This window comes from Chrysochloris asiatica, unplaced genomic scaffold (genome assembly GCF_000296735.1).
Source record: "Chrysochloris asiatica unplaced genomic scaffold, ChrAsi1.0 scaffold00012, whole genome shotgun sequence".
In the NCBI taxonomy this organism is placed as follows: Eukaryota; Metazoa; Chordata; class Mammalia; order Afrosoricida; family Chrysochloridae; genus Chrysochloris; species Chrysochloris asiatica.
The window spans coordinates 16,331,530-16,342,334 of record NW_006408530.1 but is presented as its reverse complement, the minus strand read 5'-3'; the positions used below and the strand labels follow the sequence as shown (position 1 = coordinate 16,342,334).

Below are 10,805 nucleotides of genomic sequence, written 5' to 3'. Positions count from 1 at the left end.
TGAAGTATCTATCAAGTGGATAAAGTTTGAACATTTTCCATGGTGAATCCTGTTCCAAAAAAATTTTAATTGAATATATTGTAAAGGAAAAAAAAAAGTAACTCTTCTCTTCTTGATTTGGAGACAATTTAAGCAAAGAAAAGAACCGTGAAGGAAGTTGTTATATGTCTTTACCCAGGGTCTTTTAGCAGAAGGATAGAACATTTATTTTAAGGGAATAGAAAGCCATTAGGCTTGATTTTCTTATATTTTTAAAAGTTGGCCATTTTGCTCATTGGTTTTGCTCCATAAACCTTCACAATCTCCATAGCATTCCTAGTTATGATGACATTCCTTCACATAAACCATTTCTGAACTGTTATGAAAATGAATTGATAAAATTTAATTGATTTACTGGCAACAGTAGATTTATCTTGACTATATCAAATTTAGGAGTCCTGGTATGGAGCTGTAGGATAGACATGGGTCTAGTAACCAGAAAGTCAGCAGTTCAAACCCACCAGCAGGGTTGCTTTGAGTAGGAACTGACTAGAAGTCACTTAACAACAACATATCAAATTTAAAATGGGGCAGTGCTCTCACAAAATAATTTTTATGTTTTATGTTGTTGTTGTAAAGTGTCACTGAGTTGCTTTTGACTCCAAACACTCTCATGTAACAGAGAATAATTGACATGTAGAGTTTCCTAGGCTGTAATCTTTATGGAGGACTCCTGGTGATGTGCTGCAGGTTAATGCACTGGCCTGCAATGTTGTTTTGAACTGCAAGGCCAGCGTTTCAAGCTTATCATTACTCCTGAAACCCTTATACAAAGTCACTATGAATCGGATCTGACTAGACTGCACTTTACAACAACAACAACAACAATCTTTATGGAAACAGCTCACTAGGTTTTCCTATCATAGTGAACCTGGGTGGGTTTGAATGGCCCCATTTGGTTAACATTTAAGTTCTGAACCGTTTGAGCTAAGGCTCTTGTGAAAGGAGACCCCGTGGTATTGTGGTTTAAGGGCTTGACTGTTAATTGAAAGGTTTTCTGTTTGAATCCATCTGTTTGTCTGTGGAGAAAGATGTGGCAGTCCGCTACTATAAGCATTTGTTGTTGTTAAGTGTCATCAATTAGCTTCTCACTCATAGTGAACCTGTTTAGGGTTTCTGAGGAGTGGTTGTTGAGTTGGAATCTTCAACCTTGAAGTTCAAACTGATCTTGCTATTCAGCGTGCCTTGGAAACCTCATGGATACAGTTCTACTCAGTCCTATAGGGTTTCTATGAGTCTTCTAGTTGACATTAACTTGACAACAATGTTTTATTGTGTGTGCTTTTAAAAACCTGTGTAAAAGACTGACACATTTGTTTGTTGCTGTCATTGTTAAGTGCAGTCAAATCAGTTCTGACTCATAACGACACTGTATGCAGTTTCCAAGGAGCAACAGGTAGGTTTGAGCCATCAACCTTGAGGATTTATGTAGTATCTATTAAATAGTGAGTACATTTAATGTGGAAAAAGAGCAGAGACTTGTAACAAACTAAAATCTGACAGGAAATAATGGCTAATAATCATGAACAATCACCAATTGGATATATTTGTGTGTCTATGTCTATAGTGCCTATATGTGTGTGTATACACACACACATATATTTTTTTTTCTAAAACAAAATATTAAGCAAAAAATTCAGACTGTTGTACTTGTTGTTGTTGTTAAGTGCCATTGAGTTGGTTCTGACTCACAGTGACCCTGTATAGGGTTTCTAAAAAGCAGTTGATGGGTTTGAACCACCAACCTTGTTGTTAGCAGTCCAGTGTGTACCCAACAGAGTCACACTAAACAGAAAGAATGTTAAGATAATAATATTAGAGCATTAACACAACTGTTCTTTATTTTTATATGGTACATTACATTCAGGAGCCCTGGTGGCATAGTGGGTTAAGAGTTGAACTGTGGAGTCACCTCCGCGTGCCTTGTGCGAGCTGGACTTGGCACTTTCCCACTGCTGTTTGCTACTTGCAGCCCTTCCCCTTCAAGATGTCCGAGGAAGTGCACCATGGAGAGGAGGAGGTGGAGCCCTTTGCCTTCCAGGCAGAGATTGCCCAACTTATGTCACTCATCATCAATACCTTCTATTCCAACAAGGAAATTTTTCTCCAGGAGTTGATCTCAAATGCTTCTGATGCCTTGGATAAGATTCGCTATGAGAGCTTAACAGATCCTTCCAAGTTAGATAGTGGTAAGGAGCTGAAAATTGACATCATCCCCAACCCCCAGGAGCGCACTCTTACTCTAGTGGATACCGGCATTGGCATGACCAAGGCTGATCTCAGAAATAATCTGGGAACCATTGCCAAGTCTGGCACCAAAGCATTTATGGAGGCTCTGCAGGCTGGTGCAGACATTTCTATGATTGGGCAATTGGGTGTTGGCTTTTATTCTGCCTATTTGATGGCAGAGAAAGTGGTTGTGATCATAAAGCATAATGATGATGAACAGTATGTGTGGGAGTCTTCTGCTGGAGGTTCGTGCTGACCATGGTGAACCTATTGGTCGGGGTACCAAAGTGATTCTGCACCTTAAAGAAGACCAGACAGAGTACCTAGAGGTGAGGTGACTGAAAGAAGTGGTGAAGAAGCACTCACAGTTCATAGGCTATCCCATCATCCTTTATCTGTAGAAGGAATGAGAAAAGGAAATCAGTGATGATGAGGCAAAGGAAGAGAGAGGTGAGAAAGAAGAAGAAGATAAGGATGAAGAAGAGAAGCCTAAGACTGAAGATGTGACCTCAGATGAGGAAGATGACAGTGGTAAGGACAAGAAAAAGAAGAACAAGAAAATTAAGGAGAAATACATTGACAGTGAAGAACTAAACAAGACCAAGCCCATTTGGACCAGAAATCCTGATGACATCACCCAGGAGGAATATGAGGAGTTCTATAAGAGCCTTACAAATGACTGGGAAAACCACTTGGCAGTAAAGCACTTCTCAGTAGAAGGTCTATTGGAATTCAGAGCATTGCTGTTCATTCCCCGCTAGGCTCCCTTTGACCTCTTTGAGAATAAAAAGAAAAAGAACATTAAACTTTATGTCCGCTGTGTGTTCATCATGGACAGCTGTGATGAGTTAATACCAGAATATCTCAACTTCATCCGAGGTGTGGTGGACTCCGAGGACCTGCCCCTCAACATTTCCCGGGAAATGCTCCAGATGAGCAAAATCTTGAAGGTTATCCGCAAAAAACATTGTGAAGAAGTGTCTTGAGCTCTTCTCTGAGTTGGCAGAAGATGAGAACTATAAGAAATTCTATGAGGCATTCTCTAAGAACTTAAAGCTTGGAATCCATGAGGACTCTACTAACCGGCAACACCTTTCTGAGCTGCTGGGCTATCACACTTTCCAGTCTGGAGATGAAATGACTTCTCTCTCTGAGTATGTTTCTCGCATGAAGGACACCCAGAAGTCCATCTATTATATCACTGGTGAAAGCAAAGAGCAGGTAGCCAATTCTGCATTTGTGGAGTGAGTATGAAAGCAGGACTTTGAGGTAGTTTATATGGCTGAGCCTATCGATAGTACTGTGTGCAGCAGCTCAAGGAGTTTGATGGGAAGAGCTTGGTCTCAATTACCAAGGAAGGCCAAGAGCTCCCAGAGGATGAAGAGGAGAAAAAGAAAATGGAAGAGAGCAAGGCCAAGTTTGAGAACCTCTGCAAGTTCATGAAAGAAATCTTGGATAAGAAGGTTGAGAAGGTAACAATCTCCAATAGACTTGTGTCTTCACCCTGCTGCATTGTGACTAGCACATATGGCTGGATGGTCCATATGGAACGGATCATGAAATCCCAGGCACTGTGAGACAACACTACAATGGGCTACATGATGGCCAAAAAGCACCTGGATATCAACCCAGATCACCCCATTGTGGAGACATTGAGGCAGAAGGCTGAAGCAGACAAGAATGACAAAGCTGTCAAGGACCTAGTGGTCTTGCTCTTTGAAACTGCACTGCTCTCTCCTGGCATCTCCTTTGAGTATCCCCAGACCCACTCCAACCACATCTACTGCATGATCAAGCTGGGCTTAGGCATTGATGAAGATGAAGTGAGAGCTGAGGAACCCAGTACTGCTGTTCCTGGTGAGATCCGCTCTCTTGAGGGTGATGAGGATGCATCTCACATGGAAGAAGTAGATTAGTCATTTCTATCTACAAAATTTGTGTCTTCTGTAGTTACCGTGTGGTTCCCACAAAAGCCTTGAGTGGCCCTATCCCACCTGGTTCCATCTGCTGATAAACTAGTGTTTATTTTTTCTCCTGGGCCTTGTGTGTAATAAGGCAGGATATAAGGCCCTCAGGCCCTGTTGTTGTTGTTGTTGTCAGGTGCCATCAAGTCGGAACTGACTCATAGCGACCCCATGCACAGCAGAACGAAACAATGTCCGATCCTGGGCCAACCTCACTACCGCTGCCACACTTGAGTCCATCAATGATGCCACCTGGCTGATCCATCTCGTTGGGGGTCTTCCTCTTTTTCTCTGACCCTCCACCCTACCCAGCATGACATCCTTCTCCAGCGATTGTTTCCTCCGGACAATATGTCCAAAGTAGGAGAGACGAAGTTTAGCCATCCTGGCCTCCAAGGAGCACTCTGGCTGCACTTCCTCCAAAACAGATTTATTGGTTCTTTTGGCAGTCCATGGCACTTTCAGTACTCTCCTCCAACACCACAACTCAAAGGCATCAATTCTTCTACGATCCTCCTTATTCACTGTCCAGCTTTCGTATCCATATGAGGCTATTGAAAACACAATGGCCTGGGTCAGGCGCACCCTAGTCCTCAAGCTGACATCTCTACACTTCAACACTTTAAAAAGTTCCTGTGCAGCAGATTTGCCCAGTGCAATACGTCGTCTGATCTCTTGACTGCTACTTCCGCGAGTGTTGATAGTTGATCCAAGAAGAATGAAGTCCTTGACAACTTCAATCTTTTCTCCATTGATAAGAATGTTGTTTATTGGTCCAGTGGTGAGGATTTTTGTTTTCTTGACATTTAGATGCAATCCATATTGAAGGCTGTGCTCTTTAATCTTCATAAGTAAATGTTTCAAGTCCTCTTCACGCTCAGCGATCAAGGTTGTATCATCTGCATATCGCAGGTTGTTAATGAGTCTTCCTCCAATCCTGATGCCACGTTTTTCTTCATAGAACCCAGCTTCTCGTATTATTTGCTCAGCATACAGGTTGAATAAGTATGGTGAAAGAATACAACCCTGTCTCACACCTTTCCCAATTTTAAAACATTCAGTGTTCCCATGTTCTGTTCGAACAACTGCTTCTTGATCTAGGTACAGATTTCTTAGAAGTACAATTAAGTGTTCTGGAATACTCATACTTCTCAATGTTGTCCATAGCTTGTCCTCGCCAGATGGAACACACAGAAATCAGGCCCTGTTATCCCTCCCTTATTTGGGAGTGGGGTTAGATGTTGTGTATTGTGTTTTTTTGTTGTTTCTTTTGTTCTGAAATTAAAGTATGCAAAATAAAAAATAGTAATAAAAGAGTTGAGCTGCTAACCCCAAGGTAAACAACTTAAATTCACCAGCTGCTCTCTGGGAGAAAGATGAGACTTTCTGCTTCCATAAAGATTTACAGCCTGGGAAACTCTATATAAGATCCTATGAGTAGGAACCAACTCAAGCGCTCACAACCACCACATTATGTTCAAGCCCAAAAAATTTCCCCAGTAAAATGTTGGATTACATTTAAATGTGAATATCAAATGCAATAGTTATTGAACATATGATATTATATTAGGTTATTGCAAACATTTTTCTTTTTAAACAAAAGTAATAATTACCAACAGATTAGGTTTATGTTTTAATAGAAACGTATTCAAGTAAAATTTTGAGCATTGAAAATATTCAGTGAACAATGATTTTAAAATATGAATAATTGTTAGGAATTTTTGGGGGGTCTTTATTAATGTTACTCTTCCACTAAAGAGTAACATTTACTCTTAATTACTACTGTTGTTGTTAAGTGTTATTGAGTCATTTCTGATTCATAAAAACTCTGTATAGGATTTCCAAGAAGCAGCTGGTGGGTTTGAACAGCTAGAGTCTTATAATAAGTACAATTTTATTAATAAACATCCAGATATTTTATTAGTGAAGAGCCCATAAGACACTAGACACAGTCCCATACTTTTTAGACTCTAGACTATAAATCTAGGAAATATAGTTTCCAATAGTAGGAATTTGAAGATATGAGTATAAAATATTTATATATCTTTTCTTTTAGATTCTTAGACTTCCACCCAAATTCATTCTATAAATAGGATTATGATAAAGGCATAAAAGTTTGAAATTACTGTACATATACTATAGCTAATGGTGGTGGTGGTGGTGGTGTGCCGTGGAGTCCGTTCTGACTCATAGTGACCCACTACAGGGTTTCCAAGGCTGTAAATCTTTACGGGAGCAGAAAAACCTCCTTTTTCTCCCTTGGAGCAGCTGATAGTTTCGAACTGTTGACCTTCAGGTCAGCCGCCCAATTCATAAACACTATGCTACCAGAGATCCTTACTATAGCTAATATTAACTATTATTAGCAACAAATTTAAATGTCAATGTGGTTATGCAGACTATTGGAAAGACAATGGATTTAATGCTAGCACATGGAAAAGTGAAAAGAAAATATTCTCTTAGCAGCACATGTACAAGTACTTAATATTCCTAGGAAGTCAAATCATTTTCCTGAATATCATTTTTTCATTATATTTAAAGTAAATTACCTCCTCCTGATGGACCACCTGACTTTTTGCACATGATATATTTTTCTTAAGAGGTTTCCATTAGACTTTACTTCCAAGAAAATGCTTTAGTTTTTATTAATTACTATCTAGCTTGAACTAAAGAGAGAGAGAAAAAAAGTCTAATTATGAAATAATAGAAACTGGAAGTGGGATATACTTTCATTATTTGGCTTTTCAATGTAGAGTAGATAATCCAAAACACATCCACATAATAGTCATTTCTATTTGTCTTTGGAGTGCATTATTAAAATCAATTTGTATCAAATAGCTAATGGCTGAAAGATTTGGCCCAAATCCATTCTGAATGATAGTGGGAAATCAGCCTGGGAGTCAATTTGTGCACTATTCCCTTTCATTGAACTACGCATTTCTGTAGAAAGGTTGAAAGCTACAAAATGTTCTTGGGGTGAGTGGCACTAAGTAATTAAAATGTCAAAATAAAGTCAGAAACTCTTTTTCAAGGATCCACACAAATCAATATAAAAATGAATAAATAGGACAATTTTACTAGTTTTTTTACATTAAAGATACTTTATCAAAATTAATGTTCAATACTGAAGTATTCACAAAGTGTGTCCTAAATGTCTTCATGATACATATGCTCTGTATATTTTGAGTGAAAATGAAAAGAAGTAAGAACTGTTTCACACCCATTCTCATACTCACTTATATAACACTGTGTCTGAGCCTAAGAGAACCTTGGCCATTCCTCCCTACCAGATCGCTTTTGAATCCACTTTCTTGGACTCACCTTCTTCACTGGTTCCTGGTGGCCCCTGCCATGCTGGCCTCAGCAAAAATATCACATGGATAAAGCTCCATTAATTTAGGAAAGTGTCTTTTCCCTTTTGCCTAAGTAGTACAATATTGGATTTGGACTTCATTGAACAATTAGGAGAATGGAGAAAATGACAATATGGAAAACATACTCTTAAAGACTCAAAAAGTAAAATAAACCACTTTTCTGTCTCTGTTGCTGTGTGTCTCACTTGGTTATACACTCACACACTCTCTCTCTCTCCCACACACACACAAACACATACACTGGCTGTCACTGTGCTACATTATTTCTGTGACTTCAAGTCTAATCGATATGCTTTGCTCTGTGCCCTGTGAAGCTAGATTGTGAGAATTGCTTCTACAAGATCCCTTGACCTTGGTTTGTGGCTCAGTTCAGCTAATGGAAGACTCTTGGGTACCTAAGAACAGTGGAAGAAGAGTGAAGTCAGGATGTCCATTCTACTGACCCCCATTGTAGGCTTACTCCCAAACCCCCAAATTCTATCAGCCCTCTGCATTTAGCTACCACCTCAATTTACTCATTATCACACCCTTAAAAACAAAACCCAAATACAATTTACCATCACTTACATTCTCACTCATGGAGATCTTATGTGTTGCACATTAGAACTTCATTCATTAAGGTTTTCATTCCTGTGACCTAATTTTTTTCCTTATTTTATTTTATTTCTTTAAACTTTCTATTGTGAATTGGGTAAAGATTTACAGACAAGATCATCAACTCCGCATTAAGCAAAGCATATACCTGGTTTCATCACAATGATTACAATCCTGTCCCTGCAACAACATTGATCCCACTTCCTACCTGTGCTCCCCTCTGTGCATCTTATATTTCATCAATGAACATGGCATTGATGTACACTTAAAAAAATATATATATATATATTCATTCAAATGTCCATAAGGCACATTCTGTCAGCCAATGAAATGGCTTTTGAAAGCAGAACGCTAGGCCTTTCTTCAGAGGTGCTTCCAGATCACTTTAAACTCCCCATATTGTGCTTCATGATCTGACACTTAACATTTATAATACCCAAGGAATCTTCTTGCTCTTGCCTTTAAGTCAGTTCTAACTCCTAACGACCATGTGTAGGGTTTTCAAGGAGCAGCTGGTGGGTTTTAACTGTCAACCTTGTAGTTTGAAGTCTAGGGCTTATCCAACAGTGTCACACCAGGAGTCCATGAATTTACCTACTGCTAGTCCTACAGCTTTTTTTTTTTTTTTTTTTAAAGTACCGAGGAGTCAGTTCTGACTCTTAGTGACCCTGCATAGGGATTCTGAGGCTGAAAAACTTTACTGGAGCAGAACGCCTCAACTTTCTCCTGCAGAACAGCTGGTAGTTTCTAACTGTTAACCTTGAGGTTAGCAGCCCGATTTGTAACCACTATGCTACCAGAGCTCCTACAGCTAGCCCTGGGTAAATTCATCATCTGATGTTTGTTGCTTTTTGCCCTGTGAACCCTGCTCACACCTTTTAAAGATAATCTTTTTATTTAATCTGCTTCAATTCCAAGCCACTAACTTGATTAATTAATCCCTCAGTAAAACCCAGTTCCTGACTTAGTTTTTCTAAGTGGAGTCCTGAATATCTTTCACTCTTTCCTAAAAGAGAAACTTGTTGTATTCTTTTAGGAAAAAGCAAATCCCCTACTCTCAATGATAGTATGACCATGTAGTCTATCCTCCTCCTATACCAGGTGGTCTATCACACACAATATTTATCAATCACATGTTTCTGAATTGCTAATTGATTTACTCTACAATATGGTCTCTCTTTGTTTTTGTTAACTCCTAGACTCTTGTGTGTAGCTTTTTAAAACAGAACACACACATCTCTCAAGGGCAACCAATGATGATTCTCAACACCAGTGAAATACTCATCTTTATATCAGATCAACAATTTCCTAAAGGCAAGATATTGACAAGAGTATCTGTCTTTCATGAAGATAGCTTTATAAACTATTTTCTAGAACAGTGTTAGTTCTTTTTTTGTCCTTTATCAGTTTCAGATTGGGCCCAAGGGTCTACAATCGCAAGAAATGGGGTTTATTATAAACAACACACTCTCTACTCCTGTTTAAATTATTTATTGTCCTTTGGAAAAAGTAAATACATAGCAGATTTTCTCCTCTGTTCTCCACCCTGTATGCCCTCAAACATAATGTGATTCTTAATAGAATCTACTGTATGTTTTGCAGAGTGGTCACTACTTTACACCCAACTAGAGTTGAACAATATGTACTTGTTATTTCTAATGATTTATGAATTTCTAAACTAATAATTATGCATATTAATATCAAATAACTTACATTTGATATAATAATTCATTGGGTCATTGTCTACTCAAATGACAAAATTACTTAAGGACCTCTTGCAATAAGTTTTTTAATCTGACTAGAATAATAGGGAAATTCAGAGCTGAAAAGGGTAAGCCTTTAGAATCAACATTCTTCAGTGTGTGAAAAAAATCTTAACTGTTTCACAGAACCAAGTCATCTTTTAAAATTTTTTTTGTTAAATAGCATATGGAGCCTGTCTACATTTCAATGATATCATCTTCTTAAGCTATTCATTTGAAGTTAATAATTGGATTGATATTTGTCTCTTTAGAGATTTCTACCATCACTTTTATCATTGCAAGTTATTTTGCAATTAACACTATGCTTCCTTGTACATAATTTCATTCTACTTTCAGTCTGGTGAAGTAGATATGACCACTGATATTTTATCACCAGACTAAGTAACTAAGGTCTGTTCATTCAATCTATGAAAGACTCAAATCACCTCCTTCCCTTTCCCTTCTCTATTCAGATTCCGTGTTCTAATCACAGCTTCTACACTAATATTAAGTTTACCCTTCGAATTAAACCTTCCAGATTAAAAACAACAACAACAACAAAACTAAATAACAACAACAAAAAACAAACAATAAATAAACAAATACACAATGGACAGTGAATAACTAGTGTGTCTTTGGTGGTATCTATGGGGAGAGTCCTGGTATGGCACTACAGGATAAGGCGCTAGACCACAAGGTCAGCTTGAACCTCAAGGTCGGCTGTTCAAACCCACCAGCAGCTCCCCAAAAAACCTATACCGGGCTGCTATGCGTCGGAACTGCCTAGACAGCACTTAACAACAGCAATAACAATGTCCATAAGTGTTTATATGTGTGTGTGTGCAAATATATGTATGTTCCTA

General features: G+C 38.6%; 1 pseudogene; it reads left to right on the top strand.

Moving 5' to 3' along the window:
* The first annotated feature begins 2,026 nt into the window (after positions 1–2,026).
* LOC102817937 lies at positions 2,027–4,184 on the top strand (annotated as a pseudogene).
* The last annotated feature ends 6,621 nt before the right edge of the window (positions 4,185–10,805 follow it).